This window comes from Adiantum capillus-veneris, chromosome 10 (genome assembly GCF_014529385.1).
Source record: "Adiantum capillus-veneris isolate H3 chromosome 10, ASM1452938v2, whole genome shotgun sequence".
Lineage (NCBI taxonomy): Eukaryota > Viridiplantae > Streptophyta > Polypodiopsida > Polypodiales > Pteridaceae > Adiantum > Adiantum capillus-veneris.
Genome location: NC_140940.1, coordinates 27,201,409 through 27,227,980, shown reverse-complemented (window position 1 = coordinate 27,227,980; position 26,572 = coordinate 27,201,409).

The window sequence follows — 26,572 nt, the reverse complement described above, 5'->3', positions numbered from 1 at the left end:
AATGTATCTAATAATGGCTAAACAAGTCCTACAAATTGCTCTGATACCACTTGTAAGGCTTGGCATTTATGGTGGATAAATATTACTCGCATTCAAAATAATAAACAAACTATCCTAAGATAAACTAACACTTGAAGATGACATTTGATACTGCTGTACAAAAAGATGCGTTAAATTATAATATCATCAAGATGATATTTTGTACAAGGGAACTCCATTTATAGATGGAGTGATACATGTGAGTAGAAGAGGTGGAAAATGCTAGTGCATCCACATACATGGCTAGGTGTTTGTGTGCATGAGGAGGTTTAGGACAAGTGTATGCTCCATGTGGCATGTAAACGAAGTGCTAGGTGTAGGCACATTCCCCATATTAATTTGAGGAGCTATATTGGGTACAATTCACATGTAGTGAGGTTAGGGTTATCCTAATAGGATATGCTACAATTTGATTATTCAAAGCTGCAACCTGAGAACAACATCTTATTGAGCAGGGTCCAAGTTTGCAAGGAGTTAGAGAGAAAACTAAGGGATATGTCTGATGATGACTTAGATCTTGATGGGTGGTACATGTTACCACAAGATTTAGATGTTCTTAAGTTAGAGATCATGAAGCAATGTGAAAGGTGTGGATGGAACTTAGAAAGAAAATGTTAGCTCTGGTGAACATTCCATACCAAGTTTTTGCAAAGTAGGAACAAAATGCAGAGTATTTGCTACTTCAAAATCAATTTGAGGACTTGCAGCTAAAGATGACTGAACTTAAAACAAAGATAATTGCAGGATCCATTCAAGAGCCATCAAAAAATGAGGAGACATTAGCAGAAATGGTTCAGGAGATGGTAGTGAACAAAGATTTTTTTACATTGGTTGAGGTAGCAAAAAAGCAAGTAAATATGGAGGAGGATTAGCAAAGACCTGCAGTTGATGATGAGAATCCTATAGAAGTGGGAGTTTAGGAAGAGCCAAAAAGTATTGTAGCAGAAGTTATACATGATTTTTTTTTTCAAAATAATGAAGGAAAGGAGGAATCTGGGGAATTGCACAGTAAGAAGGAAGAAGAAACAAATCAAGGTTAGTTTGAAGGGCATTATGGAGACCAAAAATTTGATGTGGAGATGGTTGATCAAGTGAACACTTTAGAGGAGCCATTAGGGGAGGTGCCAAAGTCATCATTTGATATGATAGACTGAAAAAAGTGTTTTTCAACACTAAGTAGGGGAATAGGGGGAGTGTATCAAAAGTTAACAAGTTAACATGATGTAGCTTGTGTATCTTGGGTTTAGTTCTAGGAATTATACTTTGCATTATGATAAGTTATGATCACTCAAATTTTGAACAAGGGATGTGATGAATTTGCAAAAGTTTTTGCTGAAGAAAAACTTTTTGCCACCAAGATGTGCCAGGTGTTAAACCCATAAGTTAGGAGAATTTATTTAGCAATAAAGTGTTTGTAGCCTTTCAAGGTATTTTCAGTTTTTGTAAGGGTAGAAGGACATATATCTCTTCAAATCAAGATATGACATTATCCTGGGGATTGTAGCATTTTGACATGAATGAAACAAAGGAGAAGAAGAGGGTTTACCACTGTGTGATTGCGTTCATTCTCTTTTCTCTGTTTTCAATTTTCAATTGCGACTCAGGTTCCTAAATGTTTCTTGAATTCTATTTCTATACTAGAAGTTATCTAAACACAAACTTAATGAATTGAATGCCTTTGAGTAATGATTATGTATTGTTTGTGAGTTGCCATAATCCCTAATAACACGTACGTACAACAAAGTTCTTTCTTCCCCCAAAGATAAGCCTCCCTTTCACATTAAAACCATTATCTTTCATACCTAGGTGGCCAGTGGCCGGCTCACATGGGTCTTTACAGATGTCATGGCAAATTTCAATCTCAGGTAATAGATCTACTACTCTAGGATTAGATTTACACATAGTGTAGTTACACTAGCTTGAAAAAATAACAGAGAACAAATTCATTAAAAATATGGTGTCCGGCTAGGTGGGCGCCTGTGTACTATATCCGCCAACCCTTCCTAGCTCGTTTCATCCCTTGACATGACCATGTGAAATTTGGTCATTTGGGTGGTCTTCAGGTTTATCTACAAGGCTATTCTTTAGCTTTGAAATTACTTTATAGAGTTGATGACGCTTCTCCCTTCGTTTAGTGAGTCATATATGTTGTGTTCTGATTGATACATGAGTTGGCTTCTATTATTGAGGCAATTTTGCATTTGACTGCTTATTCTTCTTTTCATGTCCAATTTTGGAAATGAGCGGCTTTTGCTTGCTTTTTTGGGAACTAAGCTTGTTTGGATAGTTTACTTGCAAGTCCTCTGCAATATTTTACCAACTTTGAAGCACAATGTGAGCTCCTCAGCCTTGTTTTTTATAGCTCTCTTGTTGAATGTATCAGTGCTTGTCGATTGTTGTTGCATGTTGTTCTTTGACTTTTTATTGTTTGATGGAGCTATGTTGTTGTCCTTGAAGATAAGAGTTTCTCTTGAGAAGCATAGTTGAGATCTTCAATTGTTTCTTTGATTTTTTGACAAATGATATGGGTATCCATTTCCTTATTGTTGAAGAATGAATATATACAAGAGGGTAGTGATGAGTGTTTCTAGATGAGGGTCTAAAATCTCGATGACCAAAGGGGAAAAACCCCATGGGGAAAAAGTGCCTTTGGTATACACTCTTATTGGAGTTGAGTAGACTCTAAGTACCTATTCATGCAAGGTGAGTGCTTGGAAGAAACAAAGGAAAGGTGTCTAATGCAAGTTCCAATTCCAGGACACTCTATATGCATACAATAAATTTGTCAAACTTAGGGAGTTACATCTCAAGGAATCAACCTGCTACTATGGGATCAGATTTAGATAGAGAATAGTTACACTAGCTTAGAAAAATAACAAATGCATTAAAAATATGTTATTCAACTAGGTGGGTGCCCGTCATATAGTGAATCCGCCAAACATTCCCGCTTTCCTAGCTTGTGTCATCCCTTGACACGACCATGTGCAAGTTGATTGTTAGAGGTGCTTTCAAGTTGTGTTTAAAGTTGGCCTTTAGCGTTGAAGTTGTTTTGTTGTTGATGATGACCCCCTCTTACTTAAGTGATTCATATCTGCTTTGTTTTGGTTGATACGCGAGTTTGACTTCTATTGTCAAGGCAGCTTTGCATCTTCTTGTGCATTCTCCTTGTTTGTGGCCACTTTTGGCGGCGGATAGTTCTCTTGGATTCCACTACAATGCAAGTCCTCTATACTATTTCACCAACTTTGAAGCACTATTTGAGCTCCTTATTATGATTTTTGTTGATAGCTCTCTGGTTGAATTTGTCATTGCTTGTCAGTTGTTGTAGTATGTAATTCTTTGACTTGCCATTATTTGATGGAGCGTTGTTGTTGCCCTTGAAGGTAAGAGTTGATATTCAAAAGCATGGTTGAGACCTATAGATGTTGTTTCAATGTGTTGACAATTGATATGGGTAGCAATTTCCTTATTGCTGATGTAGAAGGAATATATACAAGAAGATAGTAATGAGTGTTTCTAGATTAGGGTCTAAAACCTAGATGACCAAAGGAAAAAACCCAGTGGGAAAAAAGTACCTTTGGTATATGCTCTTATTGGTGTTGCATTGTTGGACTTTAACTACCTATTCATGCAAGGTGAGTACTTGGGAGAAACAAAATAAGAGTGTCTAATCCAAGTGCCGATTATGGGACACTCTATATGCATACAATAAATTTGTTAAACAAAAGCACACGTGACATCAAAGAATGGACTTGATGGGTGATTTGAGGAGCAAATGTAGCACATAAGACATCAAAGGATGTCACAATAGCTTCCACGTTTCCAATAAGGGTTTTTGATGTAGAAGTTTCTCCACTCAAACCTCACTGTATTGAGTGCATGAGTGTCTTTTGGCCTTCCTCTCCAGACTTAAAATACATAGACTTCAACTCTTATTCTCACCTATACCAGCATGAGCGACACAACAAAAATATGCTCAACTCTTCCAACCTTAGCACTACCTAAAATAGTTAAGTCTCTTAGAGCACATAGAATATTACTTGAATCTTTAAGACTAACACCTCGCTTAGTGGCTTAGCTGCCAAATCTAACTCTATGTCATCATGTATTTTTAATGGAAACTTGGACGTACATATGATTCAAGGTCAGAGACCAGATTCCATAGGTTCTTGAGATTTATGCCTCTTTCATTGTTTTGGTCTTTGGATGCCACCATTCTATCTAGTAGAGTGGCATACTTCTGCTCCTCTTGATTTTTTTGTTTGATGTTGATATTGCTATGTGAAATAGGTTCCACGTTTGTAGTAGGGACTGGTGGGCCTTTGCTTTATCTCCCATGAGAAGTGGTTGTAGATGTTTGTGGTTTCTTTGTGATTGAGTTTCCAATAGCAATTTTGGAAACCACCTTGTTGTTGCTCTATGTGTGGTTTTCTTTTCATTTGCCCCTTTTTCTCTATGACTTGATGGACATTAGGATTTGGGGTCCATATATGACTATTACAACTATAAAAGCCTTGATTTTGTAGTTGAAGATGAGGTATCAATTGGGAGGTCATATCACCCTTGGTTGTGATTGGCTTTTGTTGGCTTTGGGTTGTGATTGCTTGTTTTTGGGTAGAACCTTATGCTGCATGATTGATCTTAGTTTTTCCAGGTTGAGCCACTACTTTTGGTAGTCATATTTTAGAGTTACCTTCATAAAATTATTATGCTTCAAGTAGCTTGGCTGGAATAATCCATTGATTCACATTTCTTTTTTGGGTAGCTTGGTCATACTTGTTGCATTGCTTGTTTCTTCAAAGGTCTTCTCTTTTGGTTTTTGTTGTTGTTGTTTCTCCTTGTTGAGGTGTTTTTCCATTGATATCTTGGCTTACTCTTTGTAAAACTTTTTTCTTGATGTGAGTAGGTCCATTCTATTACTTTAGGCTTTTGGGCCCAAACATTGGTGCTCCCTTAAAAGTAGCCTCGAGCAATGACTGACTCATTTGATGCTACCCACCCTATTACCTTTGGTTGTTGAGGATGCACATGTGCTTGATGTATCCAAACTAGATTTTTGACTTTGATGTGCTCTTTGGATACAAACACTTGGTTGATTCTTTTTGGCTTCTTTTGGAGGCTTTGTTGTGATGGAAAATTTGATTGATAAGCTTAGGTTTCCATTGCATTGTTGATGGTTTGGATTTTGATGTAGAGGCTATGTAAGAAGCTTGATGGGGACTTGTTGAAGGTGAAGTTGACTTGCGAGGTTAATTGCTTTAGTGTTTGCCTTAGCTTTATCCTTTTTTGCTATGGTTGATTGTTTCTTTTTTGCCATGATTTGAGATGCTCCTGTGACTTTGACCATTGTTGTTGTTGGGAGGGTTTTGTTGTTGTGGAAGGAAGATGCTCATCCCCATATTTTTGTCAGGATAGTCTCTCCTTGATGTGATGGGAGTCGGTATGTAGAGTTTGTCCTTGAACTCCCCATTACTCAACTTGAGCACGGTGGTGCAGCTAAATTTGGTTATGGCTAAAAGGAATGCAATGCAAGGTTATGTGTGCTCTTGAGGGCATGTCAAAGTGGTAAGGAAGCTCTAAAGTTCAAGGTAAAGGGCATATTCCTTATGTGGCTTTTTGGGCTAGAGTACTTTTCCATGGTGTCTATCAAATATGGGTGATCAAATTGTACAAAGTGCAAAAATGGAAATTCCAGAGGAGGTCCTCATTGTGATCTACAAGGTAGTGGAGACGGCTTCTCAATCAGAGCTACAAAGGGATAGTTATGACAGTTTAAAGTTTGAAGTGGTTTGTAGATCCTTACCAGACACTGGGCAGTAGGTAGTAGATGGTGGGTCAGGATGGAAGTGAATGCATGGGCCTACAGTGCTTGTCTTATGGGCATGTCAGTCTTTTTGCATTGGCAATCGGAGTTCAAACGACCAAGATATAAGCAGTTGGAAGTTTCATCGAGGGCCAATTATGGCTGCCTTGGTAGACATGCCATCGCAAGATTTTTTATTTTGTCAGGGTTTGAGAGTATATTATGCAATGTGCAAGGTCTTAGTTGGAGTTGATGGCTTTTTGATCAGAGTCACTATTAGCAAGATATATGGCTAAAGTTTGGAACAGTTGGTGGTGAGGTCTGATGGGATGATTTTTCCCGTTTTGCAGACTTCAGTTTGGGGTCTAAGAAGTATCAAAATGGGGCAAAGATATTACGCTTAGAATCCGGCATGATGATTTTTCAAATGGGCTTTTCAACATGGGAATAGGATTACAATGCAGTAAGTTATGCCACATTTAAAAGGGCATTGATAAGTTTTTTCTCACTTGAAATGTGATGATGTTCTGGGGGTCTTGAGGGCCAGATGGATGTTGTGCTACCACGTGCATCTGGAGTAGTCCCCCATGTGGGTGCAGAAGAGTGGATCATTGTTATGCATGAAGAGAGAGAGAGAGAGAGAGAGAGAGAGAGAGAGAGAGAGAGAGAGAGAGAGAGAGAGAGAGAGAGAGAGAGAGAGAGAGAGAGAGATCTCCCTTGTCCTTGTGGCTATGGTGGGTTCCCTCTAGGCATTGTGCACGGTGTTTGAGTGGAATCCACCGGTGCTTTGTGTGGCATTGTGGTGTTGCGTGGTGTCCTTGTGCCATCAGACTGTGGTGTCATGGAGGCGATGACATGGCACGCCAGTAGGGGTTGGTTCTTGTGCCATAAGGGCCAATATTTTTTGAAGGCAAAGGAGCACTTGCCACCTAGCAATGACGATGTCATTGTTGCCTTGGGAAAGCAGGGCTTCCCACTTGGCTTGGAGTGCAAGATAATCCGGGAGCAAGTTGAGATTCTCATTCAAGCTAAAGATAGACAAGTGGTCGTTAAAAAAAGGGGTTGCCAAAAATAGATCACACACCCTATAAGGATGCATTTTTTTTGTAGTTGGTGGGGGTCTTTGGAAGAGGGCATGTGAGAGCTACAAAGAAGAGGGAGAGAATATAGAGGTGGGTTTTTTGCATAGAATGCCTACAAGGGTGGTCTGGAGACACCAAGAATACAATAGAGACTGAAAGAGGACGGGGGTTTGACAGTAATAAGGGGATTGTGCGCTTGATTCAGGTGCAAAGGGTGAGCAAGAGTGAAGTGTTGTGTGGTGTTGGTGTGTGTGATTCAAGCTGTGTTGGTGTTGTGTGGTTTTGGATTCATCAAGGAGTGGATAGGTTGAAGTGGCGATTTAGAGTATGTGTGGTGCAAATCATGTCAATTTGAGTGTGATTTTGAGTGGATTGGGGTGTTGTGACCATCTTGGGCTACATAGAGGAAATCTATTGTTGTTTTTGGGTGTGCTTGCATTCCCCCTTTTGATCTTCTAGTGCCCCCACAAAGGAGCATCTGGTTGCTCATTGGATTGATCAAAGAAGTGGTTTTTTCACAAAGAAGAGATGGTAGCACAAACCTACGGACCGATTTTCACTGGAGAAGAGGATCCGGAGGAGTGGATGGCCAACTACAAATCCTAAGTAAATCTATCTAGTCATAGACCCTCCGCAAGACACATGCTTCCTGGATATCCACTTGATCTCGGAATAACCTCTTTCAAAACCACCTAAGAAATATGCTTTCTTTAGCCAAAACTAAAGCAAGCAACCATCACACAAGTGTTAGTAGGATTACCTACTTTAAGCTCTACATGCTATCATTGCATATGCCAAACAAGGATAGCAAGATGCAAACAATTCCACTACAAATGCACCGAAAAGCGAGGCATGGTTTTATGCTTTGGAGGGACAAACACGGTTGACATGGCCATCCCTACAGGCTTGCTTTTTGCAGGACTTTCTTAAAAACTTATCGCCAGTTGATTTGGATGCAAAGTTGAAAACCTTCAGGATGTAATGAAAAGTTTGTTGTTTTTCTTAATCGGTTTGAAGAGTGTTGAGTAGAGTTTGCAGCTACCATGCAATTGGCTAATGTTTGAGTACTTTAAATTGGACAAGTTCATGGCATGTTTGCATTCCCAAGGTTTGAGAAAAGGTGGAATTTGATAGTCCAGAGAACTATAACAGAGTGGTTGTAACTGAGTGAGTGAAGAGCAAGAAAATCAAGAAGAAGATTAAACAAGGTGCATTAGGGTATGAGCTATGGCTCCCAACCCGCTTCCAAGTTTGAAAGAAGAGGTTCATGCAGAGAATCAAGCAAGTGGGGGTGTGGTGGTAATTCCTCAACAATGGGTACATACTATTCAATATTTAACTAAGCAGATGCAAGAGCTTTGTTTGAGTGTTATGGAAAGAGGTGAGCGAAGGGATGAAAGAGGCAGGGCTAGGCCATTTCCTAGCACATGTTAAAAATGTGAAGAAGAGGGCCATTATGCCCCAAATTGCTTGCATCCACTGAGAGAAAGAGGCGGCATGTACCCTTTATTTGGTCAAGGCAGAGGACAAGTGCAATTCAATGATCAAAGAGAGCAACAGGCAGCTGAAGAAAAAGAATGGAAAGTGGAGGGTGTGTGGACTAATGCTACTACAATGTAGATTTATTATCCTTTTCCATTCCAAGATGAAATTTTGAATCAACTAGCAAGGCATGAGTGGTATTCTATTATGGATGGCTTTTATTTCCTTGGAGGACCAATTGAAGACTATTTTCAGTCTGCCTTGGGGTTGCTTTGCCTACCACATGATGTGTTTTGGATTGATGAATGCTTATGTGACCTTTCAAGATAGGATGAGTAAGGTGTGCAGGCCATACTTGGGTAAGTTTATCATATTTTTCATGGAATCTATTGGTTGTTACAGTTCTAGGGTGGAGCATTTGTCCAAGCTAAGACTGTTCTTTCAAAGTCTAGATGAAGAAGGTGAATAGTTGAACCCTAAGAAGTGCAAGCTATCTCATCCACAAGCTCATCAATTGGGTCATGTGGTTTCATAGAATGGGATAGAAGCCGATCCAAAAAGGGTAAAAGCTTTGGTTTTGATGGAGCCCCAACGAGTCTGATAGGTTTGGCTTCATTTGTGCACTAGCTCAAGTATTTTTCCAGGCTTTTTTGGATGCTTTTGCAGTATGTATACCCTCTTCAGAAGTTGATTCAATAGGTTCATGGTTTCTAGTGGATGAAAGATTCACAGTAAGCCTTTGACAAGGTGAAGGAGATTTTATGCTAGTTGCCAAATCTGGACAAATTCCTCTCAAATTTTTCCAATTTCCCAAGTTATGGCCCAATTTGGTCTGACTTTGCCATATTTGGTTTTGGTTGGCATCTTTGATCTTTGATGGTGATCAATATGGTTGACATTTTGACCATCAAATGATTTAGGATTGAAGAAGAGCCCCAATCCCATCTATATGTTGATATTCATTGCATTTGAGTCTGTTTGGACCCTCCCATGGTCCTCTAACATTTTGATACATTTTTTAGGCATTTTTTGGTATTCCTCGAGTTACAACAAGTTCACAACTCCTTCTGACACCAAAACTTTTCCAAGGATCACAATTTTTTCACTTGACACTTTGACAATGCTAAACCTGAAGGAATGGGATCGTGCTAGCTAGGTTGGATGAAAGAGAAACATAGTGCAAATGTGTACTCAAGTGAATTAGTTCCAAGATAGATTAGCTTGGACTCATAAACACAATCTTGAGTATTGCCTTAGCTTAGCAGAGGCTCACCATAGACAAGCATTAAGTGCAAAATTGAACTAAGTTGTTTATTCATGAAAGTGAGCTTTAAGTAGCTCTATAGGTTGACTCCATTGCATGTGGGATAATTACCCCTCTTCCCTCCTTCACTGAGACTTTAGGACAAAACCCACACTTTACAATCCTCCACTTGGGATTTGGACTAAGACGAAATACTAAAGATGCAATATCCACACAGGATGATAAGTTGGTATCCACACAGGATGGTAAAAACCACACAGGTTGACAAAATTCACACAGGATGATAATATAGGAAAATAAAAGTCCTACCCTACAAGTAGAGAGGTTGCATCTTCAAAGTATGTTGTCATAGAAGACAAGGTTGTTATCACGTATGTCTTCTTCTTCATCTTCTACCATGTGAGTTGATCCTATGATAGGTCTCTTCCCTTCGTAGATTCTCTTGTTGCTTCTACTATTGTTGCTTTCTCCACTGCTACCACTTCCATTTGAGTAGCATCGAGAAGGAGGATGTCCGTTCTTACCGCATTTGTTGCAAGGTTTGTTTGTGTAGCAATTTTTCACTATGTGTACCATTCTTCCACATTCATAACACTTTCGTCCAGTTGATGATGTTGATGGTGAATATCTTCCCCTTCAGGATGTCGTGACAAAATCCCTTGCTGATGATGTTAATGACTCTTTTTGCTTTCTTTCTTCTGCTTGAATTGAGTTGATAATATCTTGGAAAGATGGAGCTGGTTCCTTTTCTTCAAGAATTGTGACTAAGTGGTCATAAGAGGGTGGGAGTGCACTTAAAAGTATGGCATTTTGTCATATTTTGGTACTTTGCATTGGATGTAAGTGAGCTATGTGACAATGCTCTTAAGCATATCTACTAGGCTAGCAATGTCCTCCCCTTTAGTCATACTAAACTTGTAAAGTTGTCTTTTTGAGACTAACTTTACTTCTTTTGGCCCTAGCTCCAAAATTGCTCTCTAAAACATGCCAAGCTTCATGTGCATTCTTGCATTCGTCTATGAAATGCACATAGTTGTCATGCAAGGAAGTTATGACAATTCCTAAGGATTGTTCATCTTTAGCTAAATTTTGTGCACTCATTATGAGCGTAGATGCTCTACCATGTACTCCATCGGGTTTGGCTTGTTGCTCTAAGGCAGTGCTGATAATAGACGATCATCAATTTTTCATTAGGTAACACCTTAACTTTGTTTGCCTGGTGTGAAATCCTTCCCCGTTGTACTTTTCTATTCCCTTATCCCCCATTTGTGCTAATAGAGGGGTCTTAGCTTAGGAGACTCTCCTAGCCAGTGTCTACCCAGAAGTGAAGTTTATTTGATGGATTTATTTTATTGCAAGTTTTGAGAGAGAGAGAGAGAGAGAGAGAGAGAGAGAGAGAGAGAGAGAGAGAGAGAGAGAGAGAGAGAGAGAGAGAGAGAGAGAGTTTTCTTCATCAAAGTGAAGCACCTACTCATCGAAGTGAATCTCCTCTTCACGTCTTTTGAGCTTGTTGAATTTCTGCTTTGGAGAAGCTCAATGAAGCCTTGACAATTTTGAAATAACCATTTTTGAATGCCTCTTGGTAAATCTTGAATGTCACTTTCTCTTGAGGGCTCAATGATTTTTCTTTGAAAACTTTTTTGGCTTTGTTGAAACTCAATGGAAGAAGAAGGATTCAAATTCTTGATTTCTTCTACAGGTATGACATGCCACCAATAAACCAGCTTTGGGGTGCTTTATGAGCTCTATGGAGCTTATGAGTTGGGAGTGCTCCCTTGTGAGGAGCTTGGCTTCTTGGAGTGCTTGGGGTTTCAGACCTGCACGACGTGGTAAGGGGGTCTTTCGTGGGCTGGGCAGCTCGGGGTAGGCGGGGTTAGCTGAGCAGGCACGTAGGTAGGTTGTCGGGCATGCGGGGGTAGCTCAAGCAGGCTATGACTAGTTGAACATATTTTAAACGCATCGATCGTCGCTAGATTGGTTGGCAGTGTAGTAAGCAAGGCCGCCAGTCAGCATGGGCAAGGCAAAGCGGTCGATTTTCGACATGTCGAACCTGAAGCTGGGATTAAATCTACTTTGGTGCATATTTGAATTTTTCCCAGTGGGCACCCAATGAAGCCTTGGCCGCCTTGTGTGTGACCCCTTTTAAAAAGGGTTCACTTCCTCCTCGAAAGCCAGGGGTTCCCACCACGGGGGGGGAGGGGGCGGGGCTTCAAAAAAAAATTTATTATGGCTTAAGGAAAAAGGACAATGAGCATTAAATGTCAAGAACCACACACACACACACACACACACACACACACACACACACACACACACACACACACACACACACACACACACACACACACACACACACACACACACACACACACACACACACACACAGAGAGAAAACTCAAACCCGCCTGCAGGGATTACACAGACTAAGAATGCACTTGGAGCAAAAATTGATTAAATGATTAAGTGGTTTAATGGAGCTGGATTTGAGCAAGGAGATATTCGATAGAAAGCTCTTGAGACAGGCTATGCACGCACATCAATTGAAAATGCTAATTTTGTAAAAACAAGGAGCAACTATTGAATGAAAAATGCAAGTTTCTAATGGCAAATTAATGAACTTTGACGCTAATTAATCTTCCAATTAGCCAGTGAGAAATTCCCCCTCTTCCCTCCTTCACTTAGACTTTAGGACAAAACCCACACATTACACACATCTCATATTCATTGACTTTTGCACACAATCTGCAACCAATTTTTGACATTTCTACTTCACAGGGACATGGATTGTGATCCATGTTTTGAACCCAATTTTGACCAGACTTTGGGGATAGCATTTGGACATGATCCCTAAGCCATTGGTTTACTTTTTCCTTATTTTAAACCATTTTTACTCATCATGGGTCCTAATGACCATTTGGAGACCGACTTTTTATTTTCTTTTGGTTTTTGGTGATTTCAAGGTCCATTTTCCCAAATTTGCAAGGCACATAGCCAAGGCAAGGTCAATTTGAGTGCATTGAAATTTCTCTGTTTTGGCATGTTGGGAGAGAAATTAGTGGTGCAAAATGCTCCTTATGAAAGTGTCTACAAACTACGGCAATCACATATTTGAAAATGTTGTTGGACATGTATTGTGATCTATGTTCCACCCCTTCTGGCAATCATGACTACATGACTGGATTCTACCTAGTGAATGGAGTCTTTTGGTGGAAAAAAAATTGAATTTGGACTTCAATTGTTATCCCAAATGACCTCTGACAATTTAGGGATTTCTGGCTTTTGATTGATTGATTCAATTTATGTGATTGTTTTTGTGCATATTTGACCATACATAATTGTTCTTACAATGATTAGGAGCATACCTATGAAATCTTTTGTGGTATGGGTGTTCTGAGTGGTTGTATCAAGCAAGAGTCTGGCAACAAGCTCTCTCTCTCTCTCTCTCTCTCTCTCTCTCTCTCTCTCTCTCTCTCTCTCTCTCTCTCTCTCTCTCTGTGACTATGAATAACTGCAAATGAGGTTTAATTTGTCCATTTTTTCCTATATTTTGTATGACTTACCCCAAGTGCGTAGTGTGCATACTTACCTTAATTGCCAACATTTTTCATGTCATATCACCTGTGGCTAAGACAGCTCATCATTTTGACACCTTATCGTTATTACACTTGATTTTTCAATTCTGATCTGTCGTAAGTTGGCCTGAATTTTGACATGTGCCAAATCCTTTTATATTTGATATGCTCAAAGCTCTTCCTTTGTAAATTTGGCATTTTCTTTCAGAACTTGAATCCTAGTTTCTTAGCTCTATTTATTAATTTTTATCATTATTAGGTCAAAAAAGAAAGAAAATTATTATTATTATTATTTTTTGGCCAACAATTTGCCAAAATTATTCCTCTCACACTTAGATGTACATACTCTCACTCTAGGAATCTTACCCATCAAATTTGTCAATATGACTCATTATTATGCCTGATAAGAGAAATTTTTTGCTTAAAGGTAATAAAAAAGCAAAAATTTAAGAAACACACTTTATACACAATACACATGATATCTCATCATCTCGTAACTTAAGATCTTGCAGTATACTGCTCCGATTATTGCTACTTTGCTACTCTCCCCTTCCCATTTTGAGTTATCCCGAACGAAGGTTTGTGCAATGTGTATGGGCATGAACAACGTGTCTATGCAAGGCCATGGAATGTGGTTCTATCATGCTTATGGAAGAGATGCATTGGGTAACATTATGATGTGCAAGATGTGGGTACTAAACAGATTGTTCATGTTTTTGCTGGCAAGGTTTCATTGAAGCCGCGTTTTCTAAACAAAAGTATTTGAAGAAAAATTACCCACTCTTTGATGGTTGGTTTAGTGAGTACTAGTTTTGGGTGATGATATGGCTTGGATTTACTTTAGGTACCCACTTGAAGGATGATTTTTGAGATTGTAAAGCGGATTGACGATTTGATTATTTAGGTCTCCATTGCCAAGATGGTTCTTTGGTGGTGGTTGACTTCTTTGATTGGAATTTGGAAACCCATAAGTAGTTTGGGATAATTTTTGAGACATTGTTGTTTTGTGGATTTTGGCTAGCATTTAGGCTTGTTTGAGGGGTTTTTGCTCCTTGAAAGTTGGGCTTGGCTGATTCGAAAATCGGATTGGAAAGTAATGCTTTGGGTATCCATATTTGTTGTAGTTTGGTTCTCATGATGGACTTCTTTACCCAAATTTGCTTGACCTTTATTCCATTGATGCTTGTAGATTGTTGCAGTTGGATGGTTGCTTGTGGCTCCTTAATGTGTTGTTCTAATGGAGATTTTACATTCTAAATGTAATCTATTTGTGCCAAGGGTGTAACATATGATGTGCCCTTGAGATTGTACTTTAGAGTTTCATCCTTCCATTTTGGAACTGATTTGTAAATGCGCATTCAGGAAACTCCCAAGATGATTTATTCATTGAGATCCATATCTGTCATGATATGGAATTGATGTAGGCAATGGTTATTGTCGATGTCGATTGAGACATTGGATTGTGCCAAACTAACCATTGTTCCTCTGTTAGCTTCCCTTAGCTCAATCTTTGCTGGTTCGATGATGGAGTTTGATAATTTGAGGTAAGTAGAATACCATATGGCATTGACCCGTTCTTCAGTATCTACAAGTGCTCTCTCTATTGTTCCATCGGCTAGCTAGACAGTGATGCATACATCCATTCCTCCAAGCCAACTTGGCTCAATTTGGACTACTTCAATAGGAGAAGATGGTGCTTCTACTTACCAAAGTTGAGTTGGATTCTGTAAATCCGCAACTTGGCTATCTCCTTTGCTTGTTCTTGAATTGCATGAGCCTTTTGCTTCCTTTCCATTGCTTCATAAAGATTTTCCAACACCTCCATAGTGAGGGGTATATGGTATCTTTTTAATTTGCAACCAATGATCCAATTAGGCATCTCCTCTTCCTCTAATGTTGCAAGTTGTACAATGCCACTTGATGATATGTCATTGATCACAAATGGGCCATTACCTCACTTTTGCAGTTTCTTAGAGTGTTGCTTCAAGGTGTAGATTAACACATAGTCTCCTTCTAAAACTCCTTGTTGATTACGTCTTTGTTATGAGTTTATTTCATTTGGCATTTTTATGCATAGATGGCTGCAACAGCTTTGAGTCGAGGCTCATCTAGCTTGATTAGTTTCTCCAGTCTTCCAGACAACTTTTTCCTAAGTCTTGTGCAACTCGTAGTATAGGGATCAAGAATTCTATGCGTAGTATGGCAGTTATCCTGAAGTTGAAAGGTGTTGTATTCAATGGCGTTTTGTATGCTACCCTATATGTCCATAAAGCTGAGTGTAGTTTCTGGTTGCAATCGGATGTTGATTTGTTTACAATTTTTGTGAGCATCGTGCATAGGATTTTGTTTGTGCTCTCAGCTTGGTCGTTTACTTGAGGGTGATATGGTGATGATTTTGAATGAAGCACCATAAATTCTTGCCATAGATAGTCAAGCATATCGTTGATGAAATGAGTTCCTCGATCACTCACTATCTCAATTGGAAGCCCGTATCGAGTAGAGATATTCTCATACAAGAATTGTGACATCATCCTGGCATCATTTTTCCGTGTTGCTTTGGATACTGATTTGGTCAAATAATTGGTCTTAATGGAATTTCATCACATCACATAGGTAATTTTATTCGTTGGCAATCATCACATTGCTTAACATATTGTTCTGCATCAATGTACAGAGTAGGCCATTAGATTCCTGAAAGAAATATTGCAAGTGTTCATCGATTCCTCTTTGATAAAGGTTATTTTCTATGATTATGTAGTTTTTTCTTTCACTCTAGATCGAATGTAGTCTGGATTTTCTCATGTTTGTTGGTGGAACTCCCTGCTCTATGAAGTCCACTATGTATTTTCCCCACTTGAGTGCTTCTGTTTGAAACAATGTAGCATTTTTTATTGTCTTATGAATTGCACAAGTATGACATGAACTAACATAGTCATGGACACTTCTCTACATGTGAGGCCAATACACCCGAAGTCTCATCAATCTCTGATAGGTTTGCATTTTTACATTGTGAAACCTATTGTCTGTACATGAGCTTGTCTCAAGTAAAATTCTTTTTTCAGATGGCTCTATACATAGCCTAAGTATTTCATCCTTTCCCTACTTATATAGCCATTTGGCTATTAGCGCAAGTGAGCGTTTTTGTTCAATGATTGATGGGTGCCTTTCAATCTATAGAGAACCAATGGTGAGCAATGGGATCACATGTTCTCTCCACCTTGATACCATCTGTATATTGAAAAGATACCAATATGGCAGGTCATTGTTAACTGCCAGAGGTGCTTTCCCATGACTCAATTGCGATAAATGGTCCACCGCTCTCTAATGAGTAGTCCCTTTCTTGAGTACCACCATTATATTAAACTCTAGCAATATTATGAACGATCAAACTATACGGACAATTTTATATGGTTTGTTCACTAAGTACAATAGTGCCTGATGATCCACAAAAGACAAATTTGTTTGCGAGAAGGTAATGTCAAAACTTTTTGACATCATAGATCATTCTCAATCCTTCCCTTTTTGTGGTCGTGTAATTTTGCTCCGCACTATTGAGTTGTCTATTAAAGTAACATATTGAAAAATCCATATTATTCTCTCCAGGTTGTGCCAAGATGCATCCAATCTCATAGGCTAACGCATCTACATGGACATGAAAAATCTTGTTCCAATCAGGAGCTTTCAAAATTGGAGCAAAAATCAACCTTTGCTTCATTTATTGAAGCACTTTTTCACATTCTTCATTCCACTCAAATTTCATGATGAGAGCATAGAGAGATTTTGCAACAATAGTGTACATATAGATAAATCTTTGCTAATAGCCGTAATGACCCATAAAAGCTTGTACCTCTTTAACTTTGATGCGTCTTGGAAGAGCAACAATCACATGTATCTTCTGTGAAAATGTTATTTTTTTGACACAATGTTCCCTAAAATCTTGCCTTGTCTTACCATAAAGACACATTTTTTTGGGTTTAGGCAAATGCGATAAGTTTTGCACTTCTCCAAGATCTTCTTTAAGTGTAACATGTTTATATCTTCGTAGAGAATGCACACACAAGTCATACACATAGATCTCTAAGAATTGTTTTAGATATATCTTGAATGCGTGACTCATCAACCTTTGGAACGTGGCAGGTCCATTGGTTAAATCAAATGGCATCACCCTATAAGTGGATATGACCCATTCTGTTGCAAAGGCTATTTTGTGCCAATCCTCTGGCTTTATTGTGAGCTGATTGTAGCCCAAAAATCCATCAAGAAAGTTGTAAGCTTCCTTGCCCGTGACTCTCTCAATCACATGATATCATTGATGGGTAAGAGATAGTTGTCTCTTAATCATTTCATCAGTTTTCGTGGTCTCAGTTCCTTCTTCTGGTTCTAGGATAGCATTTACCATCTAAAAGGGCATTATGCCGTAACCATCTATTGTGGGGATTACCTCATTTACGCAAACATCTAGAGTTTCTAGTATCTGTTCCCATCCAAAGGGTTCAAACAAATCCTCTAAACATGGCTCCTTTACATAGTAGTTGTCTTCTATCGATCGCTTTAGGATACAATCTTCCTTTTTCAGGCTTCCACACTCCGATGCTCCGCACATTCAAACATGCACTTTCGTTCATCAACTAAGCAGGCAGTTGTGTTTTGAAATTTGTAGCTACACCAAAATCTTCTACTGAGGTTTGATTTACATCTTGCTAGCTATGGTCCTTTGTATTGACCCTTGTTGTGACACCCTTATGCCGTAGGTAGAGATAGTCATAGCCCCAACCTTGGACCATTTTGAGTTGATGCATGAATGGTCTTCCCAAAATAACTTCAAAGATGTTGCTCTTTTTGAAGTCCAATACCATAAAAGTGTGCTCATACTCGATTCGGATAGAAGATACAATAATTTTTTCTAGCATTCCCAAGGGTCTCTCTACAAATCCATGTGCTAGTTACAACTTCATACATGTTTTCCTGAGAGCTGGACTTCCCCACTTCTCCTAGGTTTCCTTTGTAGCAATCACTGTCTAATATTTCTATCGTTTTAATTCCTTTGTACTCTAGTGGTAAGGTGGTGTTTCCCTCTCCTCCTTTGCAATAATCACCTACCTTATTCATTGATACCGACATTGCCTTTGGTTTCTCTAGCTATGTTGTTTCCACGATTTTATCTTCAAGTTTATATTGCAAAGGGATTTTCAACCCCATTTTCTCCTGGTTTTTGCTCATTTGACCCCATAAATGTGGCATGATCTTCAAAAGTTCTACGGGCGTAATGGTGCATCTTATAGGGGACAACATCAAATCGTGTAGGCTTTTTGTGTCCGTCATCTTTAAAATTGAACTCCATGGAGATGGCACAAATCTCACCTTGGATTTCCTCTCATGTTACCCTGCAAAGGAAGGTAATGTCCTTAATGTCATTGGTTTACTCTCTACATGATACTTCTATCCTTGCATCTCCATACGATGATTGTATAACCCCATGATAAATCTCATGGTCCATGTTTATCTTCGGGATTGGTGCTAATGCAGCGTGGCACTTCCCTCTTTTCTGTTTTTTATTGCCTTCTATAATGATTGTGACCATGGCTCATCCACTTCAAGAATTGGTGGCATCTTGTGGGATTTGGCCTCATTCGTCATGTTTGCAACAACCCTCGTATCCAATGGTCCTTCCTCTTCAACTTTGGTTGGTTTGCTTGTGTTGTTTTCCTTGAGTGCTTGCATTTTTGTTTTTTGAAACATGCACTACTTGCTTAGGGGTTTTCAATGTTTTTGGTTATATTAGATGTTGAGCTGTGTCTATGAGCCTGTTACACATTTTCATTTGTTCTAGTGTTTGGTTGTTCTTTAGCCTTACCTCATAGGCTTGCAACATAGTATCTAAGTGCTTGTTCACTTTCTCAACCACGATTGAACCTCCCGATATTGTTTTAGTGCTTTCGTCCCTTGGCATTCTCCTTATTCTCTTGTTCACGTTTGAGTTGTTCCTTCATTTGGTTTAGCTCAGTCTCCAAGGCCGTATTTTCCTTTAGCCTCTTTGCTTTCATTCTATCTCATTTTTCTTTCCATAAGTTTTTTTGAGTCCTCACTGACCCGTTTACAAACTTGGTTGGTTCTAAAAGTTTTAGCTCGTCCGTCACACTGGCTTATTTTTGGCTACTTCCTGAGATTGAGCTCTCATTCCTACCTTGATATGAATTGTCGGGTCTGACTCAAACCCACTCAAACAAGGTCAAACCCCAATGACATTCGTAGCCACTTTCCCCTTATTATCTAGATTCTTAGCATAGTGTTGGATGAGATAATCTATTGCACATCTATCACAAAATCCAAAGATTTTTTGTTCGTTGGCCCTTGTTAGGACAAACTTGAGAATCACTTTGTTTCCCTTGTGTTCATCACTTTCCCTCTCCTTTTGGTGTATCTTCGCTTTTTGGCTGGGGAAGTTTGGATTTCAAGTCTTCATCAAAGCTTGAGCCATTGCTATGAGCCGTTTGCACATTTTGAATCTCAAGGAATTCAGGATGCGGGTATGTCAACCATCTTTGCTCTAAAGTCTGGTTGGTATCACTCTAGCTTTGTGTGCTTTCAGCAGAGCATCTAAGTGTTCTAGTACTTTGTCCACTAATTTTGGACCACCACCTAATGATATTTTGGAAGACACCACGGATTCTACCCTTTCCTTGTTTTCTTTTTTGTGTTTGAGCTGCTCCCTTGTTTATTGTAGCTCTCTCTCTCCAAGGCAACCTTTTCTTTTAGCCTTTTAGCTTTTCATTTTTTCGCTTTTTGCTTTCCAAGATTTCTTTGAGTCCTTATTGTTAGGCTCTCAAATTTAGTTTGATTAGGTAGTTTTTACTCGTCCTCTAGCTTCTTGATCGTGAGCTCTAGTTACTACATTGAAAGGAATGGTTGGCTCTATTTCAGACCCACTTGAACAAGGCAAAACTCCAATGACATTCATCATTGCTTTTTGTTTGTTTTCAGGTTTCTTGGGACAGTTTGGAAGTAATGGTCAATAGCACAACTATCACAAAAACCCAAAAATCTTTGTATGCTCACCCTTATGTGGACAAACTCTTGCCCAATGATTACGTCCACATTCATAAAAAGGACTTCCAGTAGAGCTACTTGATGTGTCCCCATTGGTTGTCCTCTCCTAAGAGGATATCCTCTATGTTTGTAATTCTGATTTTCTATGAACATAAGCATACTTTTTTCTATGTATAATGATTTTTTGTTGGCTTAATAATGTATGGAGGATCTGTAGCCTCATGTGAGCATATCCAATAAGGATAACTCTCATCAGCATATACAATTATTTCAGGCTTTCTTCCATAGGTCTCCAATGACTCTTCATAATACAAATTTGGTGGAAAAATTTGTTGTCTCTCGAGTACTTCTCCAAGCTGCATACATCGAACAATTGCCATGTTATCTTGAGCTAAAGAAGGATGTTGGCTCACCATAGGTTGAGGCTTATCTCCCCCTTATGTTGCATTATTTGGGCCTATTTGATACCTTGGTGGTGGCAGCAAAGGTTGCACCCCCGGAGGTCCATAAGGCCTTTCCCTCATGTAATTTCTATTGTTAAAACACTCATTTATCTCATGATCGGTGTACTTCTGCTCGATCGCACACCACTTCAGCATTTGTGGTACATCAACTACTTTGTAGGTGGTTGTTTTTGTGAGCTCAGATTTTGTCAATAGCTCTGGTTCATTCTCAAGATCACTTCCTTGACCAATTGATCAACATTTGGTGCATTTTGAAGCTGGAACACTCTGCTTCATTGTGGATTTTCTTGTGGTTGAAGAGGCACTGCTAGTAATAGTATCCGCGTCTTCCAATACCTCTTTGTAAATCTTGAAATTGTCCAGATAGGTTGCCCTAGGGTCTAGGAACACTCTCCTATGGTCAAAATGTAAAAAAAAAACCATTTTGGCACTCAAATCTGTAGATATAGCTCACAGTCTCAATAATCGTAAACCACAACAAAACTAAGAATGATTATACTTAAATGAAAGAGCATGAGACAAGGAGCACAATGCAATTCTCAAAATAGAATTTTGATTACCATATTAAGAGAAAAATCAGTTACAAGTCAGTGTTGAGTAGCCGGTCACAGTTGTACATCCAAAAGCTTTTCAGAACTTTCAACTAATGTTACAATCTGTTTTTAAATCAAGGGTCTTTTAGCTTTATACCTAGGGCTTTTCATATGGCCAATGGAAGGCTTAGAAGGCTTTTAGGCTCACGATAAAAAAATACATCTCTGAATTTACAGCATTCAGCTCAAAAATAATAGTGTCTTTTTTACAAGGCTTCGGAAAAAATAATATGAATTACATCAAAATTTTAGGCTCTTGCAAGGTGTAGTCTCTAGTGAGCCTTGGGACATGAAACAATATGCTCTTGCAATTAAATAGCTCTAACATGACTACTAAAATTAAGAAGATTACCCATGGAATTAACAATTGACCTTTAGTGTTTATTAACAATAAAATTAGTGAAGCTAGACTTCTTGATTTGTTAACCTCTACAAGTGCTCATGAGTTTAATTATATTGCATTTTATGTCTAATACTTAGGTTTGTTTAATATTTTTTTAGCAACCACTCTTTGTGCTTATTCACGCTTTTATGATTTTTAATTATCCATGTTCTTATGATAATGTAGTTATTGTGTCACTTTCTGTTGATTTTGTAGCATGCAAGTGAAGATAAAGAATCACACTCTTGCATAGGACAAGTGCACCCCCGTGTGGTATTAAACTTCTTGATTGAGAGCATGTCCATGGGCTACTACTCTCATTAAGATGTTTAACTACTGCAAGATCCATACAAGTGCATCCACACCGCTCCTGATTTCTAAACAACAAATTCTTAAATTTTGAGGATGGAATTTGCATCAAGAAGGGGGGGGTATGCTAACTTTAAGCGTTATTCTTATTATTTATTTTGATTGAGTCATAGGTCGAGCTTGTTGATTCCACATGTGTAATTATGGGTGATCATCGATGATAGGTGCATACTAGATTCAATAGAGAGAGATAACATATTTTGATCATCAATTGAGTGTGGGTGTCCATATGTGAATGGGACGACCCATATAAGTGGCTTGTAACCTAGCTTTTGCTCATTCTCAAGGTACTAACATTGATCTTGCTCTCCTCCTCCCCAACATTATCTTCTTGTTGTGTGTGAGCATGTGAATGTGAGCATGAGGGAGAGGGCATGGCGATCAAGTAGCAAGGTGGAGGTACAATGATGGTGAGATGGTCGAGCAGCAGTGGCAAGCTTCTTCCTCTCTATGTGCACAAGATTCCTTCATCGATGGCTACACAGAGATGAGTGACACACTGACTGTATCTATTGAGCTTGTGTGCATTCAAGTTGTGTGTTCGTAGCCTCAGTGTCTCACACACGACGTGGAGCGTCTCCTGTGATCCAGCATAAGGTTATTATCTTTCATACCTAGGTATTTCTAAATGGCCAGTGGGCAAGCTCACATGGGCCTTTACAAATATCATGAAAGAATTACAACCATAGAAGTAGTTTTATAGTTGTTTGTGGGTTTTTTGTGATTGAGTTTCCAATAGAAAATTTGGAACCCGCCTTGTTTTTGATCTCCATGCGACTTGAAGGACACTAGGCTTTATTATCCATATCTGATTATTACCATAATATGGGTGTCTAAAATGCGCGCAACATAGTTTGCCAAACCTCCAAGTCTACTAGAGCATTCATGCTCAGCAGTGGCATATAAACATTATGTCCACCCGGACAAAAGGCCATATAACATACATATGTAAAGAAGCATAAATTTGAATGCATCCAAAATAAATTTTATTCCCAATATCAAAGTAAGCAACGTATGTTTCATCCATTCTCTTCTTGAGCATGGTGAGCTCTCAACCAAGACTACATATGGAGACTTGTCCATCTCAACATCATCACTTATTCACTCTCTTTGGCACACATTCTATCATAGCAGTTTCTTGGGAAACCTCTTCATGAGTAGTATTGATATGCACATGTACATCTCCATCAGTTTCATTTTTCTCATCATTCACATTCACCTTCAGTGAAACATCAAATTTGGTAAATGTAGTGACACCAAATTCCTTAAACAATAAGGATGGCATGATGCAACATCTTTTCTTGACCTCTTTGTCCATAATGCATGATTTGGGCACCTCTTTAAAAGAAAACAAATCACAAAATTTCTCATTATGGGCATTCTTAAAATCCACATCAGAACATAGATGAACCTTTGACTTCACATCACCTTGCAATTTGAAGCTCTCTCAATCTCTTTAGCTTTCCGCTCCTTATGCTTTGCAACCTTTACTACATCCACAAATGTCTTTGGTCTTTTAAGCTCAACCATCAATCTCAAATCAGTCCTTAGACTTTGCATAAAAATGCTCAATTTAAGCATAAGAGGAGGAACCTCATTGCCCAAAGAAACACACCACATGTTCTATAAATCATTAAACTGCTTTGCAAAGGCATTTCCACTTTGCTCACCACCCTGGCTCAAAACCATATTGGGCAAAAAGATCGTAACTCTAAAACTTTGAAAATATGATGGTAGAGACCTAAAAGCTGACCTAAAACCAAAAAGATGGTGTAAAAGGACCTCAAAAAACTCATAAAAAGTACTCAAATTTTTTAGCGGATTTTGTGATGAAACATGGATCACCATATCCCCAAGAGACTGACCAAAGCACAACTGAGACCAATTGATAAACTCAGACTTCAATCAAATAAAACCAAACTTTGGGATCAAATTGTTGTAAAAAACACACTGCAACCCATGTATTTCACTAATTCTGGATAAAAATTGAACAATTAGCAGCAGAGAAATATAGAAACATATTTTTGAAGTCAAATTTGTAAAAAAAATGTTGAAAAAAGTGACCAAAAGAGCCTAAAACATTAGATAGCCAAAAACCGCTAAAACAAACCTACGATTTCACTTTTGGCTACCTTTTTCTTGTCCAAATCCAAAAAGATTTTGGACATATCCTAAAAACACATTCATCTATAAGTGGTTCAATTTTGGGGTCAAAAGCTCTCCAAACATGGATCGTGATCCATGTCCCATGGTGACAGCTTGAGCTGAAATTTTCCCAGACTGTAGTAATATAAAAGGAAACATATCCCCAAGTCTAATTTTGGAGAGAAATGAACAAATTTGGATCAAAAGTTATCAAAATAGAAGACAGACTCAAAATTGTAGATCAACCCTAGGGTTTGGCATTTGACCTATCAAAACAATTCCAAATTCAATTTTTTTTTGAGATATAGCTTGTAGGCATAGACGGTAACAAGCTCTCCAAAGATCAAATTCAGACGTGGTGAAACATGGATCACGACCCATGTCCCCCAACCTAAAAAAATTGTGAAAATTGGTACATAGCCTATAGAGGACCTTGTCTAGCTATTGTCAAAATTTGATAGGGGGTCATGGGTTGCGATACATGTATCTCTTTGTAGTGGGGTTATCTAACTGAATGAGCATGTAGATAGATGTGAGTTCATCTTATATCTCAAGTTTGAGCTGAAAATACCCTTTAGAGACCAAGACACACGCAAAAGTTCCAGTGTCATGGTCTTGAGACTATTTTGAGTATTGTTTCAAGTGCAGTTCTCCAAAATTGCTCTAACTTTTACTACGCAACTCCAAATTGAGTTAGGTAAAGCGAAGATAAGAGTTTGCGAGCCAAAATTTAATAAGTTTCCTAATTCCAAAGTTTTAGGGTACCCAAAACCAGTTTCCATAGACCAAAGAGTCACAAAGACCTGAATTTTGAGAGACTTGACCAGGGACATACATGGATTAATTGTACTAAGCCAAGGTGGGCTTGTCAAAGACTATCTTGAGCCTTAACCATGAAAAATCATCCACCACTAGGGTTTTCTACTCAACTTAGAGATATGCAAACCGCAAGAAATGCTGCAACACCTTTGATAGTGGGATTGAGAGAAAACGTGGAGACGTATCAAACATACAACACAACACCTCAAGGTATGGCTCATGAATCTTTGTTAAGGGATTATACACATCATTGGGAACCACACCAACCATTATACACCTCAACTTAAATGCGTGTGCTTGAAAATACGAGAGTGAAGATTGATGAAGACCTAGGGGAGAAGCATCCATTGATCAACAAACCCACCGTAAGATTCATCAAAACCAACAAAACCATGAGAGTTCTAACGGATTACACTCATGAGGGCTTCTATAGGTTCACAAACATGGATCAACATAACTTCTACAAGTGTGTAGAGCCCAATGCTGGAGAGTTGATAGACCATAAGAACCTCTATGCATTCATGTATACACATGTCCAAGGAGTACAAGTACTGATGGTAGATAAGTATGGACGAGAGTACAAACTTTTTGATTCAATTGACCTAGAAATATATACACACAATGGTACTCCAATATCTACATACTTTCAATCGAGTGTGAGTGCACCACTGATCTTTGAGACCAAAACACAAGAAGTTGAGACTCAATCTATGGGAAGAACGGGATTCAATGAACCTCTTGAATATACTTGTTTTAGGGACTAAATCTATGGGGTCAATAGGACCATGATCCAGACATAGATTTCCAAAGATGATGCTAGAGCATATACCAAAGAGAGGATTCCACAATGATTTTTTCCAAGAAGAGAAGAGAGAGTGAGAGATGTCTTTTCAACATATTCCAAATTGGTCAGATTGGTGACTAAACCACAACAAATGAGACCATCTCAAGTGGCCAAATGTGTGAAGACAAAGTACAATGGGTCAGAGGATCCGTACACACATGTGTCACTATTTATATAAGTGTTAAGGGTTAAACAAGTATCTAATTTCCATGCACAATATGAGGGATTTGGCTCAAAAGGGATAGCATAGACTTGGTTCCACCCATTGAACATAGAGGCTTTTTCAAACGTTGAACAACTCTTGCAAGAATTTATAGAGGAGTTCTCTAAAAGGGGAATTAAGCACCACACAGTGTCACAGATCTATGATTTCAAGCAAAAGGACAATGAAAAGGTGAAGGAAGCATTGCTTCGATTCAAACAATACCTTGAGAGATGTCCCACAGGAGAGTTACATTAGGAGAAAATATTGTCAGTTCTCTTTATAAAGGCTTGAGCAATGAGATTCTTAAAAAGTACCTGCATTTGAAAGCATGCACAAAATTTGAGAAAGTCACTAGAGAAGCTCTATATCTAGTTGACAATTGTAAATCTTATTAGAGGTGACAGAAGATGCAACAAATGCGACTAGTAGTGCCTCTTCTATTATGAGTGAATTAAGAAATTG